This window comes from Strix uralensis, chromosome 7 (genome assembly GCF_047716275.1).
Source record: "Strix uralensis isolate ZFMK-TIS-50842 chromosome 7, bStrUra1, whole genome shotgun sequence".
Classification (NCBI taxonomy): Eukaryota; Metazoa; Chordata; class Aves; order Strigiformes; family Strigidae; genus Strix; species Strix uralensis.
The window spans coordinates 5,523,953-5,529,952 of NC_133978.1; the positions used below are offsets into that span (position 1 = coordinate 5,523,953).

Consider the following 6,000-nt stretch of genomic DNA (forward strand, 5'->3'; position numbering starts at 1 on the left):
AATTTGCGACAAACCCTTTATAAACTTTCAATTTCATGTTATGCTACTGATTAACCTTTACAAAGTGTCCTTTTCAGTTCGTGATAACTGACATTCAAATTAATGAATAAACGTAGGCTGGGAATTAGGTTTCTAGCCATCAGAAGAGCGAACTTCTGGAACAGCCTTCTCTTATGAGTAATACCAGCAACAATAACTCATTTTAAGGTGGAACTTAATAAATGTATGCACTAGGCTACAATCTGATTCCTGCAATACCGGTAGGACAGTTTCATCACCTGAGAGTTCACTCCTGCGCCAAAATCCCTACAGAGAGCCATGCTGAAAGAGTACACTACAACCAACCATGTATCAAAATCATATTAAGCTAACCTCTCACATATTTGCTTCTATAGTACCAAATCCCAACTGCATATAAATCAATGGGGGGAAAAAAAAAAGCAAACGTCATGAGCTTACATCCACAGAAAATACTGTGGTTGCACCTGATCTCTGTGATAGAAAAATCAAAACATATTTGTATAACTAAGCACACCGCTCTGGGGCATGCTGTTGCATTATATAAATTTCTGTTTAATTAATCACTTCTGGCTCATTCTTCTGTTGCCCCACTGAACTTTCCATCTCTGTTTACCCCTTAATTTTTCCATTCTCTCTCACCACAAGTCTCAGCCATTTTTCCCCTGCTGCAAAGGCAACCTTTAGAATCCCAAAATATTTTTCCAAATACACTGCAGGTAACAGATCAGGTATGTTTGCGGAATTTTGTGAGAGCCTAAATACAAAAGAGGTTTCAAAACTCTGCTAATGCTGTCTCTCTCTCTCTCCTCTTTGCAACTGACCTGGACCAGGGTATACTGGGGAATGACAATACAACAGCATGTTCTTGTCTTCTATGGGAGGTGATTTTTGGTAGGAAAATCGAGCTATGGCTTAGTCACATCTGCTAGAAAACAATTCCTGTGGACCTGGACAAAGAAACGCAGCAATGATGGGGTTGCTAACTATCCACCCTTGGAGGGTGCACACTAAGGGAATGGATCACAGGCTCAGGTGACTGTCAGCCCGTGGGATCTCGAAGCTCTCTCGCCCAGAAGAGCTACGCCTGCTCTGCAGCGAGGCCCCAGGGGTTCGGCTCCTGCTGGCTCACGCCGCCCCAGCCCCAGGCTGGTTTACCTTGGAGGATGCACATCAGCTCAGCCCTGACACAGTTTGTGATGTACGCGCCTGAACTGCTCCAAAGCTGCCAACAGCTGAAGAGCTACAAGTTGAGCACTGCTGTCCTAATTGTTCTCTTTGGGTGACACAGCTAAGCATCAAGGGCTTATCAGTTGAAAAGTGCTTGAGTCTACCCACATCAGTGCCCTCACTGCCCACTGATTCACCGTCTCTACGTTTGCCCTTATAAACTACAGTCTGCATTAAAAAATACAGCCATGCCATTTATGTGAAGTCTGTCCTCGCTGAGTTAGAACTGCGTCTATATCTGGCTACCACGACATCATGAGGCTTGGGCAATTTAAAGCAATTAATTTTTCCAATCCCTTAATTGTTCATGGCACACTCCTACTCTGCCATGACTCCAACATCCCTGTGTTGCTATGGGGGATTTAGTAGCTACCAGATCTCCCGGAGATCTCTACAATATGATGAAAATAGGGTAGACTTTTGCAAGCTGGGCCTTCCTCTGTCAATTAAATCTTCTTCAGAGCCCAAAACAACCAGCAATATTTTCCTTCTGCCTGCTGGAAAAAGAGCTCTACCACCTTGCCACTCTCTGGAGGGTCCTTCCACTACAGACACCACCCCCCCATTTTCTACCCCAATGGTTATCACTGCTGCACAAGGACACTGGAACAACGGACCACCCTGGGACATTTCTCTCACCGTTGGGCAACTTGCATCCCACACCACATCCGGATGGATCAAGTTTTCTCAAAGCAGCCTTAAAAACACTTTCCAGTCCTTCCTACGCAGACACTCAGAACAAAATCTCATAATCATTTTTAGGCAGTAAGGACACAACATAATTTTTAGAAAAGTAAGAACAATCGGCAGACAGGGGCTGTCTTCAAGTGAGCCTGAACTTGAAAAGCTGGCCAGGAAACAATTTCAAGATTAACATATCAAGATCTGGCAAGAAAGCACGGATGCACATCAGAAAGTTCAATGCGGTACAAAATGCCTACGATACATCAAATCTAAATTTTTCTCTTAAAAAAAAAAAAATCACAAAAAACAGTAAAGAAAGCTTAGTTTGCACAATATAGCACCAAAACTGTTGCAACACTGGTGGAGAAAAGTAAATTCTGACTGTTCCTCTTCGCACCACAGATCACACACAAGCCAGAGGCAAGCTAAGATAACAGCTACACCAAATACAAAACACACAGTAGCAACTGATTATTACTAAATACTTGAGCAATGATTTGGTAAATTCCCAGCCAGATTAAAGTAGCTGTCATTGCAGCTAATCCTTATGTACTTTACAGATGGCTACGTCATCTGGCAGACTAAAATTTAGCACAGCATGCCAAGTGCCCTCCCTCAGACAACTAGAGGTTCTGAAGTGGACGTTACACTGGGAGCTACACCAGAAGCTCACACAGGCAAAAACGCTCAGGCACAGCTGGAGGCTGATCTCAGTGTCCTTGCTCACAGAATTAACACCCAAGCCTTTGCAAGACTTTGTACCAAAACCTTTTCTACTGAATTTATTCACCAAAGACGCGTTGGACACCTTTTCTGGATGGTTCATGTGCGCTTGGCGTCTAGCAGTCTTGATTTCCAAATATTGAGAAAACTTGAAATCAGCAGGCGAAGAGTGAAATCAGGGACACGCAGGACTATCAACACGCCTGCACTTTCCTCATCTCCAGCTTAAGACCTATTTGAACAGTTAGGAGTTGATAAGCAAGCCGAAGATGCTGTATCTAGGGGTCAACTTAGACTGCGCATTCGTATGCAAATGCCACTGTGTGAAAATAACTCACAAGACCTAAAGCAAAAGCTTGTTACCTGAATAAATCGGTAAGGCACAACCAATGGGCAAACACGGCGCTATTCAGTGGGCAAGCAGTACATCTCCTGGACCCATCCCACGCCAAACTGACAAACACAGAGCGTGTTCCTACTGAATGAAGCTTCACGGGCACACTGAAGCCAGAAAAAACCCGGGGGTCCTTGCAGATTCCCCTGACAAACCGCAGTGGCTGACCTCCGTGGCACGGCACAGCACGCAGGCAGAGGGGCTGCGCCTCGGCATCGACTCGACCCGAGTCTTCTTTTGACCTTGCTGAGAGCTGCCGAGCTCGCGTGAGCCAACCCGGTCAACCACCAGGCTCCCTGGGGCCACCTGAGATCGGGTCGGGCTGGGCCTCCCGCTGAGGAGCGCGGCCGTTACCGGCCGCTGGCGGCCCCGCCCCGCCCCGCGCACGCCGCCCCGTTGCCTGGACACGCCCGCCCCGCCCACTCCCCCTCAAAGCCCGCAGCTCCGGGAGCGCGGCCCTAAGTGGGCGGGCACCGCCTCGCCCGCTGATTGGCCAGCGCACGGACCCCACCTGCCGGCGGGGCGGCCCCAGCGGAGCCCGGGCTAGGAAGGAGCGCGCTGACTGGCCGGCAGCCGCTGAGCGACGGGAAAGGGGCTGGGGGGGGGGGGGGGTGCGCGGCGGCGCCGCGTGCGCGCTCCGCTGCCGGCCGCGCAGGCGCCCTGAGGCGCGGCGCAGGGGGGGAGTGGCCGTTGGCTTTCCCGCGCAAACGCTCCCCCCCACCCTCCCCTCAGCGGGCTCGCTCCCGCTGTCGCGGAGGCTTCACCCGCCGCCGGCGAGGGGTGGTGGCCGTCGCCACCGCCGCCAAGTGCGTTCCCGGAACGGGAAGCGCCGTGGCTTCGCCTGGCTGCGGGGCGAAGGGGGAGGGAGGCGGCGAACGAGAGCCGCAGGCGCGCAGGGCCCGCGCGCAGGCCCCGGGGAAGCCTCGCGTCCACCCCCCCCCCGCCCCTCATTCCCCATCCGCCCCCCGGGGCCGGCTCCGCGCGCGCCGCCGCCTCGCGCCCCAACCGTCGCCGGCTGCCGTCCCTCCCCACAGCCGCACCCCCCCCCCCCCCTCCCCTCACGGCGGCCGGCCGCTGCCCCCGCCACGGCCACGGCCGGTTCCCTCCTCCCCCCCACCTCCCCCAACCCCGGGCGGCTGCGGAGAAAGGCAGCAGCGGCGGGAGTAGGAGGTGGGTCGGGCGGCCGGGAGCGGGGAGAGGGAAGGAGAGGAGCGGGCCTCGCCGCGGCCCCGGAGTCCCCCGCGCCGCCGCTCCCCTCACCTGCCGGCGCCCGCCGCCGCCTCCTTCTTCTCTTCCCTTGTCTTTTTCCTTTTTCTCCCCCTCTTTTCCTCCTCTCCTTGCCCCCCCCTCCTCCCCCCCCTTCCCTTTTTGGCTCCCCCACCCCCCGCCCGCGCCCTCGCTCCGCCTCAGCCGCCGGCTCTCTTCCCGTATTGTATGTTTCAATGGCGATGGCGGCTGCTCCTCTTGAGGGGGGTGGAAGGGGTTTCCTCCTGCTCCGCATACCGCCTCTAGGAGGAGTCACTGCAGCCCGGGCCTGCAACAACCCCCCTATCGCTGCCGCCCTCCCAGACATCGCGCCGCTCCTCCTTGCCCGGGCCCCAGGGCTGCTGCTGCCGCCTTCCCACAGGCACCCCCTCCCCGCCTCTTCCATCACTCCCCACCCCACGCACGCTCAGGAGAGAAAGGGCTCCCCTGACCCCAGTCAGCCGGAGGCGCTGGGCTTGCATTAGTCGGGAGCATAAAGGAAGAAAGCCCGGCTTCCCATCCTTTCCCTGCTCACGGGATGAAGGAGTTTGGAGCCGGAGAGCTTTCAAGGGAGTCCCAGCTTGGGCTAACGCTCGAGGATGGGTTTTGCGGGGTCCTCCGCCCACCCTGCCCGGTTTTTGTTAGGAAAGGAGCCGCCCATCCCTATATCCCTTAGGCAAGGTGACCCGCCCGTCTTGGTAGGGTGCATCTAATCCAAATATTCCAGCATCCCCAAACTGGCTTAAGACGGCTGTAACAAAGAGTACCGGCAGCTCTTTGTGTCTTGTTGCATTGGAGTGTTTAAGGCGTTCGCGAGCTTTTCAACTCGGCCACGAGGGCTGCAAACTTAACTTGCTTTCTAAATGAGAGCTGAATGTTTTCTTTCCCCCACAGTTGCACGGATTTGAGAGCTTGAGCTCTAAGATTCGCAATAAGCGATTGTATTACGAGTCTCACAGTATGTCTGTTGGCAGCGCCAAATATGTGATCACAAGACTGATGCAAACAGAAGAGTGCAGGGCTACACCTCTTAAACTGATCTCGGGGATATTTTTACATGGAATTGGGTTTATATCATCATTCCTGTACAAACATCTTGCATCGTTGTGCTGATTTCATCTGAAGGATCTTTGGGGGTGATTGTAACGCGTTAGGAGATACAGTATTAACCCAGAGCGCTCCATCTCGCGTGCCACATTACTTTAGGAGGGTGGCTGGGAACAACAGAACCGAGTGATAAAAAGAAGCATCCGTCGTGCCTTCAGCTTTCCCTTTGTCGCTGCAAAAAATCGTAAAGATTCACTGGCTTCCTGGACTTTGTCTTTGGCTCTGCCAAAGTAAACTTTTGTGTCTGTATAGACTTGCATTTGGTAGGGAAAAAAGTGATAAAGTATTCCTTCAGGTTATACGAATTGTGGACCACACCATCTCCCAAAGAAAGCGGGCGTGAGTTGAGAACCCAGGGTTTTCTCAGCTGCTCGGCAACCCTGGGTAAAGCATTTCACTAACCACGGCTCTATTTTGACTGCCATTAAAATGGAAATAAAGATACCTTTCCTCTTCTTAAGCAAGCCATTCAATGAGTAAGAGATCTAACGCATTTCTGTGGATTAAGGCTTTGGAGTCTATTCCCTTTCCCATTTCTTCTTGAAAGCAAGGTCAAAATTCTTTGAAACCATGGAAGAAAAACTCATGTGTATGAATTT

At 52.7% G+C, this 6,000-nt stretch overlaps 1 protein-coding gene across 4 annotated transcripts in view; it reads right to left on the reverse strand.

The window, feature by feature from the left end:
- The window catches only part of MACROH2A2 (macroH2A.2 histone), a 28,335-nt gene extending 23,523 nt beyond the window's left edge, over positions 1 to 4,812 (reverse strand). Inside the window, exon 1 of one of the 4 annotated variants that reach the window (XR_012629591.1) lies at positions 4,310 to 4,530. The gene's annotated coding sequence lies outside the window, so the exon portion shown is untranslated. Of the gene's footprint in view, positions 1 to 3,217; positions 3,240 to 4,309; positions 4,531 to 4,746 lie in introns of those variants that run through there. The other 3 variants (XM_074874240.1, XM_074874239.1, XM_074874241.1) reach the window with 3 other exon arrangements.
- Between the last annotated feature and the right edge of the window lie 1,188 nt (positions 4,813 to 6,000).